The sequence below is a fragment of the Corvus kubaryi genome, unplaced genomic scaffold (assembly GCF_017639235.1).
Source record: "Corvus kubaryi isolate FWS band 111438036 unplaced genomic scaffold, C.kubaryi_AGA036_p1.0 split1-131, whole genome shotgun sequence".
Taxonomy (NCBI): Eukaryota; Metazoa; Chordata; class Aves; order Passeriformes; family Corvidae; genus Corvus; species Corvus kubaryi.
In genome coordinates, this window is record NW_024582073.1 from 27,849,555 (window position 1) to 27,865,019 (window position 15,465).

Genomic DNA, 15,465 nt, shown 5'->3' on the forward strand with positions numbered 1-15,465 from the left:
AGCCTCTAAAGAAAAGTTCCATCTCCAAAGTTCAGTATTATTCTCCTAATTTCTTAGTCTGTTCATCCTCTCAGCTCTTTTAAGGAGAGAAGCAGTGACCAGGATACAAAGAACAAAGGTTCCTCTAAGTGGCACCAAAAACAAACAGCCAAGGAGCAGACTGCCAGTTTCCCAATTTTGGCCATTACTAAAACTTCAGTATCAAAGACAAGACAGGCAAAGCTATGAGGATTACTCCCTTAAAAAAGCTTCCCAAATTAGTTCAGTTTTGTATGATTTTAATGGGAACCTGAAAAAAAATTATAAACAGGAACAATTACTCTCATTAAATATCAAAGTGATTTTGTATAAATATTTCCACAGAAAAAATAGATTAGACTTGGTTAAATGAGAAGTATTTACATTCTTGCTATTCAATATATTGTGTATCTCAAGAGACTTTTTTGCAAGATGTCTGTGTAGCAAATGAATTCATATGCTTTGATTTCATATTTACTTTAATGTATACCTTTTACCATGTGCATACTTCTTAAAAATTATTTTTAACAGTTTAGGTTATTTCTGATCAAAACAAACGAAAACCAAACAAAACCAAACCAGGACATATCTAGCCATGACCCATCTGGCAATTTCCAAAAAATATATGGAATATGAATTATTTGTGATGGTCCAAAACTGATTTTTTTTCATTTTGAATATGACTCCTTTAGCTTTAAGTAGAAATCAGTATTAATTCCAATAGGGAATTAAATATGAAAAATGTGTGTGTTGAGAGAAGGACATAATTATATGGCAACTTATGAAAACCATTTTCATATTTAGTTTAATTTTTCCTTTCTCATTTTCTCTTCTTTAATAACACAAGGATTTAGTAGTATTGTGATTGTCCTGCTTCCCCTTCATTATCCTGCTGTTTAACATGGGGTGGAAAACTCATATTGAAAGGACAGACTCTGAGGCAATTTCAAACTGATTCTTGCATGTTTTCCAGTCCCATTGTTGCCTCATGAACAGGCCATGCTTTATCAAATTTTCAAGGTAACATCCATGGTTTCTTTGATTTGACCTTTAAAGTGTCATTGTGTCCCTTGGTTCCATTATTTATTACACCAAGACTGATTCAGTCAACCAAGGCACCACAAAGGGACCTTGTTTTCACAGCTCAAAGCACCCAGCAATGGAAATTAATCACAAAAGTTAAAAAAAAAAAAGTTATATTCTCTTAAAACCACATTGAACTGCATACCAGGGGTAAAGCTCTTAACCTGGGATTTTGCCTCTAAAAAATGTTTTTATTCAAAAGCTCCTGCTTCTGTCTTTTAAGAAAATGGAATATAAAATTTAAAACAATTCTGTCAAGGTTTGTTACTGATTATCTGAATGGTCCTGGCCCTGGATGGGTATCGTGCCAAGCTGACATGGATGTGGGGATCAAGCCATTTGTTCTGAAAGGGTCTGACAGTTACCACACATTGGCCTTACCAATTACTAATGGAAATTTTCTTCCAGGCTTGGTGCTTCCTTAAAGGAAAGGAGCTCACGCAGGACATCATTATTATATATATGGTGACTCCACCACTTGTCAGTCACTCAGTTGCATTATTATACAAGTATCAAGCCACACAACTTTAAATTACAGCTGGCTGCAGTTCTTCAGTATCTTTGATTGTGAAAGATCCTGACTGATGAAGCTTTCTTGCAAAGTTTGTATAAAATAAACAATATCCATCTCCCTGCTGTGAAAACAACAAGCAAAACCTGTGATCCATTTAAAAAAAAAAAATCCTACCAAAGATTATATTCTCCTAATTACGCATTCTTTTGGTATGAAACGATAATTTTTAATCTATAAAATAATTTTTATTTCATGCACTCACATATAGCTGAAGATTGTGCAGAATAAAATGCCTGGGATCTAGTCTACCATCAGAAGGAAAATGGAGAGAAGAAAGAAAGTTTGTAGTCTAGGACTAAATCTAGTATCTCCTGTTCTTTTAAATGACTGACACCTTTTCATGCATTAATAGTGTTGCAGTGGATAGAGTTCTCTAGCAGTTCAAACTGTTCTCTTCAAAAAGACTAACTGTTGCTTTTTTCAGAATGAGACAGGTTTTATTTTTGAAATGGCCAAGATAGCAATTATTTCTCTAAAACCTCCTGTATTTTATGCATACACGCTTTTCCAGTTGCTTGAGATGGACTGTCAGATAGTCTGAAAACATAATGGCTCATTAAATGATTCTACGATTTCTAAGAACAAAGATCTTGATTCCTGTTGCTAAGCAAATCAGAGAGAAGAACCTGGTGGCTTCTGCTGGAGCAATAAGAACATACAAGGCCAGGCTGGACAGGGCTTGGACCAGCCTGGTTTAGTGGAATGTGATGCTCTTTATGGTCACTTTCAACCCAAAAACATTCTGTGATTCAGGGATACCACTGTACTGTTCATAGTCATGTTTGTACATCACTTGCTCATTGCAAAAAACACATTTTTTTTTCCAGGATTGACCCTCTGTTAAAATGCTTGCATTTTGCAAGCAGAAAAAAAAAACTTTGTATAATTTCTCCTGCAACTGTGAAAACACAAAAATTCTTTCTTGAAAGATACATTTCAATATCTCAATTACAGAAATAACAAAATATTTCCAGTAATTTTTCACTTCTACACACTTAAAATGGGAATAATCCATTTGCTGCTTAATTACTGTTAACAAAGCAATGAATCATACAGTTTTGGAAAATAGGAAAACAAATTTGTTGAAAATATAGGAACATCCATAGCTAATAAAAATATTTTTTTTTAAATTATAGCTAATAACAAAAAAACCCTAATAAATCCCAAACTTTTAGAAAGAATTCTGTCTACAAATTTTTTATAAGTAGAAAAAACTAAAGGTGCAAAAGCAACATAAATAATTATTATTTGTTCTTGAAGGATATATAAAAAAATGTGTCATTCCTTTTATTTGCTAAAATAGATTTTATGAAGCTTGTATAATGTAGACAGTGGGGAGTAAAAAGAGATCATCTCACATCAGGAAAGTGGATGAGACTGGGAAGGGACTTAAGTACACTAGCTCCCTAGTAGGTGACTTCACAGATTTTGTAAATTATGCGACTATTTATAAATTAGATTATAAAAATCTGAGTCACCACTTTCATGACAATTATAGTGTCTTTCCAGGAAACTAATAATTTATTCAGCAGTCTGACTTAGAATCACAGAATGACAGAGTAGTTTGGGTTGGAAGGACATTAAACATTATCCAGTTCCACCTGCCATGGGCAGGAACACCTCCCACTATCCCAGGTTGCTCCAAGCCCCAACGTCCAACCTAGTCTTGGACACTTCCAGGGATCCAGGGGCAGCCACAGCTTCTCTGGGCGCCCTGTGCCAGGGCCTCCCCACCCTCACAGGGAAGAATTCCTTCCCAATATCCCATCTAACCCCGCCCCCTGTCAGTTTGAAGCCATTCCCACTTTTCCTGTCACTCCAAGCCCTCGTCCAAGTCACTCTTCAACTTTCTTGTCACCACTTTAGGTACTGAAAGGTGCTCAAAAGTCTCCCTGAAGCCTTCTCTTCTCCAGGCTGAACAATGCCAACTCTCTCAGCCTGACCAAACCCTTGAATACAACCTGGTAGTATGAGAGACTGAGATTTAATACTTGTAGAATTTACTGTACCATTGCATTTTCAAATGCAAAAGTAGAAAAAATACATTTATGCTATAAAAAAACCCCAGCCAGATTGTAGAATGGAGCTACATATTGATAGTCCTTAAGCTGAAACCTAAAATAAACTTAACTCTTGCTGTGCCTTTGAAAAGTTTTATGAAATTCCTAGGAAGAAGTGTAATGAAACATATTACAATGGATAACCTTAAACAATGCCTTAAAGGTTGTAATAATGCTCATACAGTAAGAAAAAAGATACATCTCTGGAATGATGCTCAAAATGAGATATTATTCCTTTTTTTCCCTATGGCTGCCTTATTATGCAGCCAAAAGACACAGAGAACTGCCGGTGATGTCGGGATGTTCATCCTTAAAAGGCTTATTCCAAAGGACATGCCCTGTCTTCATCTCAGACATCTCTGTGCTCCTGCAACGTGGGAAAAATAGTGAGAGACCTTCCAGGTGGCTTAAAATAGAGAAAATTTTGTCCATGAAATTGCATTACATTAAATAAAATCCAATTACTCTGTTCATTTAAAGTAACCTTTCTTTTACCTTTGTGCAAAGCTACCTGCAGTCACTATGTGACAGCTGTTAGGAGGCACTGTTTCTGTGGTGATAACCAAAAACATGGTTAGGAGGGGCTTGCAGACACTAAGAATATCTAAAAAGGCCTAGTCTGCACTATTAATATGCTGAGGAATGAGATGCCCATCAGTGGTGATTTCTATGAACTTCTGCATTCTGCCTCAAAAATCCCTGAAACTTCAGTCTAGCCTTGCTTCCTTTTGAATTTGCTGTGCATCTTAAAAATTTACCCCATCTTTCCTCTGAAATAAATCATAATGAAACATTTCAGAAAACTACAGTGTATTCTTACATGAAAATCATAGAATATCCTGAGCTGGAAAAGACCGACAAGGATCATCCAAGTCCAACTCCTGGCCCTGCACAGGATCCCCCCAAGAATCCCTGAGAGCAGGCACATGGCCGTGACAACTCCCACTTCCATCCCTGGATCAGTTTATTTCAACAGAAAATGGTTTTGCAAAAATCACTGTCTTCATGTGAAACCTGTAATTCCAGCCTTGCATTGCTCTGTAATGGCTAGAAAATATTAGAATAAAAACTGCATGCCTGGAGTTTTGGGCAAAATAGGCATCTTTCTCTCAGATTTGTTGCTTCCATGAGTTTGTGATGGGATTTATGCACACACTGAAATGCAGAAGGATGTCACAGTCCCCTGTACACAGGCAGATGATTTCATCCATCAGGCTTCAGCCTTTGATTAAAAGCTTTGGGAATTTGCAGGTGTTCAATTAGTCACCAGAGGGAGCCCATATTATGTCATAAACACAATAACAAGAGTGAAAAGACAATGAGGGGAGAAAACCTTTAGGATGACAGAGTGGGAGAATTGCCCTTGTTCCCCTCTGCTCCCTGACTATCAGGCTCCAGGAGTTTGCTGCACAGCACAGGGTGGGTTTTTTCAGAAACTTTACATTTTATAAAGTAAATTTTGAGGAGGGTGACCACAATCTCTTTTTCTTAAGCTATCGATGATTTTTTATTTAATTTGCTGATGTACTAAAGGATGCTGGCAAGGAATCCACTTTAGTAATATATGTTAATAAAGGTCATATGTCAGTACAGCAAAATCCCAATTATCACAGAGCCACTTTCATGATATCAAATATGACTGGATAATCACACACAATCAAAAGGAACACAAGATTAGACATTTTATCTATTATTCCGTTATAAGAGGATGTTGGGATAATGGATGTTGGGATTTTATAAATGATGTTTTCACTGGGATTTCTGCTTGCAGCAATACCCACCATGACCTGGGAAACTGCTTTCTGTGAATTGCAAGAAGGGTTTTTTTCTTCCTATACTAGCAAGTAACTCCCTCATCCCCCCAGCTTCTGTTTTCCTCCCTCATCTTATCAACAACAAAAAATATTTTACTAGAAGTGGTATTTTTTGTGAGTGTGCTATATCTCTACCAAATCACCGATTCTATTTGGATATCTTCCTGAGTTATTTACCAGGGAAATGGCCTCGAATGTATCACATTTCACTCAGCAGTATTTTCTGTTACTATTCTCTGTAGAGAATTCTCTGTTTTGCTAAAAAAGTGAAGGGGGAAAAAAAGAAAGGGGATTTAATACATTTCTAAGTCTTATTTATAGGACTACAATGGTAAAATAACTCTGCTTTGGAATCAACTGGAAGTTTTTATATTAATGTGTGTCTCTTATGGTATGGTAGACACTCCAGTCTTTAGGGGAACTCTGGCATTGTTATAGCCGATGTGAATTTTCCCACATTCACACATTAATTCTCCGGCAGACATCTACAAATGATCAGAGTATTTCAAAAGTCTTTGTTTTTTAGGAGTGATTCATTGCTAGCCGAGCTGTCTTCCTGCCTAATAGAAGCTATTGCCCTCTCTGTGCCTTCACCCTTTAATTGCAAGGCAATTAAATTCCCCACTGTTTGCAGTATCTGTGTCCAGAATGAGTCATCTTATCACATCGCCTTTTTCTTTTTTTTTGCTTTTACTACGTGCTTAGCAAAATGTAGTTTAATATTTCTCTGTCCTCATAGAGCTGGAGGTTTCTGCATTAATTGCTCTTTTTCTAACCTTTATCCCTTAGTTGATCAGGGCTTTCTTGCATCATTGCATGGAAAATAAAATAAAATAAAATGAAATGAAATGAAATGAAATGAAATAAAATAAAATAAAATTTCTGTTTCTCACCACAATGCCTTAATTTTTGGGATGTATCCAATGGCACGACATGAAAAGGATAAAGTACGTCTGTGACCGATAAGCACTGATATTAAGAAAAACTATTCCATCTCCCACAAGGCTGGTACAGAATACCCAGCATTTAATTTTAGATAGGATCTGAAGCATTTGAAGGAACATCATTGCATGCTAGGAAGAAAATGATGTGAAATGGTTTGGGTGTGATGCGTAACCCCAGCTATGGGTGCTGTCACAGCAACTGCAAACTGCCTTTGTCCAAGGGCGCTTCAGAGCACAGCTTTGGAACCTGGAGTGAAACCATGTGGCTCATTTGCTAGCATGAACAGGCAGCGACTTTATGGCTCTGATGGAGTGTTTGCAACTTGTTCGGGTTTTACTGACAGTCCTGTTGCCAGAGGTATCAGAAAGATGACCAGGGAGCAACAATTACATTTCCTCCTGTGTTCTGCACTCTGTGTCTTTACATTAGAGGTGGGACACAAGAGCGTAACTGGGACTTGCACTGCCCTTACCCAAGTCAGGGACTTTCTGCAGAGTTTGGTGAAAAGAAAATCCCCCTTTCTCAGACTCAAGTGTCTGGATTCAAATATAAAAGTGCCAAAGAAGGGTCATGTGTAGAAAAGAGCTTCTCCTGTTCAGACCAGTCATTCATCAGGAAAACTCTACACAGTCTGCTGTGTCAGGATGCAGAGTTTTCCTGGGCAGTCTCCTGCCCTGTTTCCTCTGCAATGAGATCCTCAGGGCAGCTTTCTTAAAATCTTCTGGCTTACTGGAATTCATGACCTATCTGTGTTTTCTGTAACTGTACTGCACAAGCTCATTATTTCTGTTACAGGAGCCTCCACTTTTGCCTCAGGTTTATACAATCTTTGTGTTAATGTATTTATTTGAAAGCTAAACATTCTTGGCCACCATAGTGAATGTGATTTTTTTTATTATTTATTTAAATGCAAATACATCATAAGAACCAGCCCATCCCTGCAGTACTCTCAGCCCGTTTTGAGAAGTTTGGGAGAGCAGTCAGATGAAGTGACATGCCAAAAGTGACATGGAAGTGTAGTGGCAGAGGCAGAAATAAAAGCTAGATTTTCTTTTCTTGTTTCTGCATTGGACCATATCACCTTTCCCAAATGATGCCTGACTTCTGAAATATTTTCTTTTCTTAAGTTTTTCTTATGTTACTCTAAATTTTGCAAAATATAAAGACATTGATTTATCTGAAAACAGTTGGAAACTGTGTTCAAGCCTCTTTTTGATTTCTGTCCTATCATACCACTGGATCCTAAGCTGTCCCCTCCTCCCACCAAAGCTGGGGGGGGCAGCAAGTGAGAGAAAATTGTTGAATATATTCTTTCTTCTTAAGTACTGTAATTAATAGAGTTTGTATATTTAAAAACTCAGTCAGACTTCCACTCCCCAGTCCCATGGGTTAATGCAGTTTATGTATCTCCATTAGCATGCTTGCTCACCCAGCAGCCTTCCACCATACTTCTCTCAGTGTCAAGTGTATTGCCAACCTTTGCCAGGATACTACTGAATTAAGGTTATTAGCTGCCCTTGCTGTTTCTTCTAAACTTCTTTGGCTTTGGAGGCTCCTAATCAAATGCTTAAAAGTTATTTCATTGCAGCCTTCTGTGGTGGTGTTTGCTTCTTTTAAATGCACTTTTCCTTTCCTGAGCAGTCAGCACATCTCCCTCTCATGGCAATATATACTCCTAAGAGTGCCAGTGGCCAAACTTTGCAGCACTTCTGAGGGTTCCACAAGGCAATAAATTGAATATAGCAGAGCATGTGAACTCCTGCAACTCCTGGCTATATATATTATAATGAACTGGGAGATGTGCTGATTATCACATAATACAGATGCATTATGTACAGAATAGGTACCAAGAGGAAAGAACGTGCTTTGGTTTTATCACTCATTATTATGAGAAGGAAAAGACCCAAGTATGTACAATTATAAACTGCAAATGTCATGCCTCCTCCCCCTTCTTCTATCATACAGAAAAATCAGCACATTAAGAAGGAAGCAATGCCCTGGGTCTTGCCTATAAGCCTCACAAAATCAGGGAACAAAAAGTTCACAACTACTGTCTGCAGTAAAAGAACTTCAATATCTCAGGAGTGAAGTTCTGATTTTAGTTCTCATGGCACTTAAGAAAAGAGGAAATATGATTAATCTAGTAAAGGATGAATACCCACTAGTGTTCAGCAGCAGCTGCTTCAAAAGGAAATACAGAAAATGCAAAACAAAGTTTAAGGGACTGAATCAAGCAAAGCATCTTTCTTGACATTGACAAGAAATCCTCAGATTTCAATTAACCATATCTAACTAGCCCCCAAAGCTATAAACTTTATGGCTTAGCCATTGCATTTCTGTTTCCTGCCTTTAGCATCACTTTCTACATGTGTAAAGTCATGAAGTGGTGACTTCCAGAGGGAATGACCTTTTAGAGCTATCACTGACTTAATCTGAAAAAAATGCCCCAAACAGTGTACCATGAACTCACTCTCCACCTCTGAATGAAATCTTTTACAGACAGGATGCTTATAAGGTGTGTCCTTTTCTTATTCTACTGCTCAAATTCTTTCGTTTTGTTCCTGAAAGAAGGTGGAAATCCATGTCTGCACAACTGTGTGAGAGGATACTCTCCTAGTAAAGATATGGTTCACTTGCCTACTCATTTTTAGCTGTTCACACTACTATGCTTTGTTTTCTCCTTCAATTTCTTAATATTTTGTTTCCTATCTTTGTCTTCTATTGTATTTAAAGAACATTTTATGTTTATCTTAATATTCTTCCTCAGTACTGCTTCATTATTCCCATTTGTACTGTCAATGCCCTCTTTATAGTCCCTGTTTCCTCACATGAAATTCTAGCAATACAGCAGATCTTTTCTTTCCTATAATTTTTTAAAGCTCTGTTTTGCTTTCATTTAACTTAAAAGACACATCAGTCATCCCCACTGAAATTTAATACCTGGTTTTACATAACAGCATATTCTCCTTTTATGCTCACTCTGTCACCACTAACATTTAGATAATTTTGTCAACGTTATCTCTAATAAGAATGGTCTGTTTATATTTTTTATTAGGAATTCTTCCCTGTGAGGGTGGGAAGGCCCTGGCACAGGGTGCCCAGAGAAGCTGTGGCTTCCCCTGGATCCCTGGAAGTGCCCAAGGCCAGGCTGGACAGGGCTTGAAGGAACCGGAGATAGTGGGAGGTGTCCCTGCCCATCCCAGGGGGTGGAATGAGATGGTCTTGAAAGTCCATTACAGCCCAAACCATTCTGTGGTTCTATGGTTCTGTGATTCCATGGTAAATGGTATTAAATGTGACCTTTTATAAGTTAATTAACCTGTGTTTCTATTCAAAATGTGATCCAGCAAGTGAAAACTATAATCAATCAATGAGCATCATCGTCATCACAACAACAATTTCTGAAATAGTCTCTAAGAGTCAAATCCTCTGTCACAGCCTGTTCATATGACATTATAAATGTTATCCACTTTCTGGCATCTCTTAAGCATAGTGTTTTTTTTCCCTTTTATCTCTTGATCCTTAGATGTTACAGTTCATTTGCAGTAAATTTAAGTCCTCAGTTGTTACTGTGATTTTAGATCTTCGACAACATCTTGGGACCTTAGATTGAAGGATTATGAATATTTTCTGTTGTGTTACTCAATAGCCAATAAATCAGCCCAAACCCTTTCTTAAAATTCTCTAACAGTACTGCAGAAACTACAATTAATATATCTCTTGCTTTTCCTTTTCATTACTGCCCTGGAGAATTTAAGGAAAGCTGAATGTTGATTAAGGTACAATAAAACCAACAAAACAGGATTTCTAACAGAAATTGTCAAAGATCTCAGATCTCAAAGGACAAAAATCAGCATAATTTCTCAGAAGCTGTATTGATAAATAGATTTACACTGGCTGAAGGTGCAGTTCCGGGTCTGTAGTGTGGTTTGTAAGCCATGAAACACATTGCACATATGCCTTTCTACTTGTTTGCCTTATTTGCTCACTACTTTTTGAGGCTGTTGACCAATTCCATCCAAATCTAATGGACAGTGTAGAGTCTGCAAATAAATTGACATACTATACATCCTTCCTTTGTTTTCCTCGCTTTCAAATTAAGAAGTTGGATAGAGTAGAACCACCCTATTGATTCCTCTGGTAAGGATGAAGCTCAGCTCAATCCTTATTAGACAACAGAGTATGTATGTTCACATGGGATACTATGACCAGAAAAAGGGAGATTTAGCTGAAATTTGAAGCTTGCTGGGCAGTTCAGACACAAAGCAATGCAAAACCAGTCTTTATTAGTCCCATACTTTGGATAAAATTTGCAGAATTTAATGGTCATATGATAGTAGTATCCCTTGTCCTCGGGCATGCAATGGTTACAATTTTTAGACTTATATTTCAAAAAGCTACAGCTGCCAATGAATTTGTGAGTGCTCAGGTTCCTTGAATTCAAGCCTCAAGGAACCTGAATTGGGTGCTCAAAAAATGAACAGAAATAAATTCTTAAGGAAACCAGTGACAGGACAGAATGAAATGGTCTCAGGCTGTGCCAGGGGAGGTTCAGGTTGGACATCAGAAGGAATTTCTTCACTGAAAGGGTGGTCAGGCATTGGAAGGGGCTGCCCAGAGAGGTGGTGGAGCTCCCATCCCTGGGATTGTTCAAGGAATGACTGCATGTGGCACTCAGTGCTCTGGTCTGCTTGACAAAGTGGGGACGGGTCAAAGGTTGGGCTTGATGATGTTGAAGATGTTTTCCAACCTAAATTACTCTGTGATTCTGTAATTATAAGGTGTAATTATAATTTTTCTCCTCTTTTAACTGAAAAATCACTGGCATATTTCATAGTCCATTTTCAACTAAGCTTTTCTGTAGCAATGTACAAAATGAGTTTTCTGCACTTAAAGCATTTACAGTACTAATAAAGAGGAAAGAACATTTGATGAGAGAGCTTTGCAAAGAGTCATTGAGCACTCATCTCCAATTTGTGTTTTTGATGCTTTCCCACAGTGTTAGCAGAGGCCCTCGACAAAACTCTCGGAAGAAACACATTATTACAGCTTCATTCAACTGAAACTATGACAATTCACAGGAGCCCCATTCTGCACACAATACATGCCAGGGAAAGAAGAACAGGAACAGAAGCAGGGCTCTAAGAACACCAGCAGAGGGGAAATAATACATTGCAAATATGGTGGGGTTTTTCAAGAGAAATTAATTAAAACCTGTAAAACATACACTTTGATGTCAGGAACAAAGCAGTAGTGTGGAAAATCTCTGTTTTAAGATAGGATGAGAAGGAATGTTGTAGGACTTCTGTTTATTTTACAGTATTTCTTGGGATACAGTTTTACTGAGGAGCCTTTGCTATGATGTATCGTGTCAAGGTATTTCACAGCAGTGTGACATCACTCTAGGGTATGTTAGTTATGTAACATTGGCAAAGACAAGACAAAATTATGATGGCTTTCCTCTTAACAGTACACTGTTAATTAGAACTCTCAAGTGAGGAGGGGTTGTTGTTCATAAAGCTTTGTTAGAGAGAGAAAATGAGTATTTGTCCTGACTGCAGGGTGCCCAATGTCTTTGTGAATAACTAATCTGGGATAATAAACACAACAGCAAAGGCAAGAGAAAGCAGAGGGATGCAGATGGTAGCATCTGACAGTGCCTTGGGTCCAGGTTCTTTATAATACTGTGTGGAAGTCCTCTTTAATCACTTTAAAGATCAAAGAATCATTTAGGTTGGGAAAGGCCTCTGAGATCTTTGAGTCCAACCATTAACGCAGCACTGCCAAGCCACCACTAAGCCAGGTCTCTAAGTTCAGCATCTCTGTGAAAACCTGTGAAATAAAACAAAATCTCACAAACCTCTTCTCAATAGCTACAATTAAGATTAGCAAATGGGATAAGTATATAAATATCCTCCCAGAGATATTAAGTTCAGCTTAGCACACACATTCATTGTCTTGCCAATACTTCCACCTTCAATGGTAAATTACTGTTTTCAGCAGTGAGATGCTTCCTTAGCACAAAAGAAGTTGTTCTTCATCTTCTCCAGTCATCCAACAATTTGTGCTGTTAAAATTTTTGGAGAATGCTTCCAGCAAGGGGTGAAATTTAGCACCTGAAGGATCTGAATGAGACACTGTTGTACTGGAATTACCTCTTCTGTATCACTACAAGTGGTAGGAAAAGGCCCCAGACTTTGCTGTTTCATTGCTAGCTGGCTGATAATTCCAGATTTACTTTCTCCTGCATGCTGTGTAGTACAGAAGATGGTACAGAGCATGTCTAGGGATTGTCTTGGTTACACACCATCACGTATTCAGTGCAGCAACTCACATCAATACCAAGTAGCTAAATTTATTGTAGCTCCTGGCCTAAGGAGGCAGGACCTCTGCCTGGGAAGAGAGAAAAGTAAAACAAAGCATTGCAGTTCACTTAATTTTCAGGTGTAATGGTGCTTGAAAAAAGTATCTTGACTTCTAATTTTGTTGTTGTTGTTGTTATTACATTCTGGGTGTTTCATTTGTATCTTGCCTAGTAAATAGAATTATTATTATATAAGTGCAACATAATACTACTACTCATGCAGCAGCCAATACACAGTGTGTTAGTTTTATTAAAATTCAAATCTAGATGGCTGCTGAGTGTTGGGAAGTACATTACTAATATAACTGAATTGATTTTGTTGAACCCATTGAAGGTGAAAGCATTGGGCATAATTTGTCTACATTTCTGAAAAAAGCCACCCACATTTTAGACTTTACCACACAACAGATCTATTTATAAAGTCAGACAGCATATAACAGAGTAAACAATGTCCTGGAAAGTAGACATAAAGGTCAGTCAAAGGAAAACACGCAGAACAAAATCTGATTGTGTTCAGGCTGGTACAAAATGCAGTATTAAAATAATTCTTAGTGTTGTCTTTATAAGGACAGTTCCAAAGCTTATTAATCTCAGTATTTCATGCTTTGTTCTTCCCACTTTAGTGAAGATCAGATGCTGGATGTGTGCATTAACCTTTCAAGGTTGGTCCTGGGAATGTACTTCCTATAAAATACGAAAAATACATTATTTTGACCCCCTATATACATCCATCAGGACTAACAGAATACAGTTTATTCCACCTTGTCATTATTCAGCACACAGAAAAGGGACTGGATGAAATAAAATCTTTGCCAATAATTTTTCAGGATCACATAGCAAACTAGTCTGTGTTGGTGAGGTGCAAACCCAATGGAGTGATTGTCCAGCAGGTATCCATGAAATATGTCTGCACTTCTGGATCAGCTGGAAGCAGAACTGCCAAAGTACACTTGACTGGTAAGAATATTTCCTGCCTAGTTCATGACTATCCAGAGAAATTTGTGAATACGTGATAGTGTCTTTTTAAGAAAGATTGTTGGAGACAAGATGTGTGTTAATTATTTAAAAAAAAAAATTGTAAATTGGTAAAAAAGTATCATTTCACATTCTTAAGTTGCATGCTGGGAATAAAAATCAGCCATCCTTAACCTATGTGGCTGATTAAAAACTAAGTGGGAGGATGAATTCTGATAGAGAGATAAGATGCTGAGAAAAGAAAGGAGTAGATTGAATAATGTGTCTGGGATTGTAACTAATTCAGAAATAAGTCATGGACTGAAGTGTAACCAAGGACTGGAATATAAATATTTTGAGCAGAACAATGGGAGTCTGGAGTGGAAGCAAAGTGACAGGGTCAGTAATGGAGGGAAATACAAATTAACTCCAAAGCAGGAAAGATGAATGGAGAAAAGGTAATTTCAGGGGTATTGCAGATCTGTGGAAATATAATAATGAGAAACGCAGCATCAGCACTAGGAAAATGCAATGGTTTTGGCCAAGACTTCATTGGGAACAGAAATTAATTTTAAGTCAGATCTTTATCCATCCATACAGGATCTAATGGACCTCTTAAATGCCTTAGGATAAGAGACTATATTTGTTATTTGATTAATCTCTGTATTTCATCTGTGTTTCACCTCCTTGTGGCTTTGTTATTTTCCATTTTTTTTAAATGCTGGACTGATGTGACATTCCATAAAGTGGTTGTTGGTCCTGTTATTCCCTTAGAACAACTTGGCCTTGAGGTGATTCAGCAGAAAGTTCTGGAGACACAAACTAGAAGTCTTCATAATGGTGAGAGATAAGAATACCTCTAGTCAGTCCATTTATTTCTTTTCAATGTGTTTTTAAAAGCTTCTAAAACAGCTGTGATGACACTATAAAGCACATGACTGGGTACAGAATTGTGTCAGATAATGCTCTGACACATCCTAATGGTGTCAGGACTGAGCTCGGTGTTTCAGGTCTCCATTAAAAACCCAGATTATCATGTTATTCTGTCAGAAGAGTTTCCTGGCAAATGTAGGAAACTGAGGCAAAAAAGGGCAAAACCAGTTACTCTGTCTTATTCAAGGACTCTGTATTAGGAGCTGGATCCAGAAAGCACAGCCTTTGGATCTCAAACAAATGTAGAATTCTTTCAGGGAAAAAGCACCATGAAATCTTGCATATACCCTGCCATTAACATCAACAATCTCCCTTCATTATGCAGAAAGACTCGATGAACTTTGTTCTCAAATCTCTTCACTTTAGGAAATGAAATAATGTTCAGAATGAAATTATAAATGGCAAAAGCATTTTGTCTGCTTAGGATATTCTCTTCTCAGCAAATTTTGGCTACCTTCCTATTCCCTAAAACCAGACATGTTGGAGGTCCTCAAAAAGAAATAACAAGCTGCTGTATTTTCATATGCCTTGCTTAGAAAATCACATTCTTGTACAAAGAATAAAGCCAGGAGGATAATATCTTAAATCTTTCCCCTGAGTGCCAGCAGTCCTCCAGTTTTGTAACATTTACGAAGTGTTTTGTAAATTCACTCCGCATTATAAACAGTATGTCCATATCACCACACACGGATACATTCATGCCACGATAAGGCACCTCCC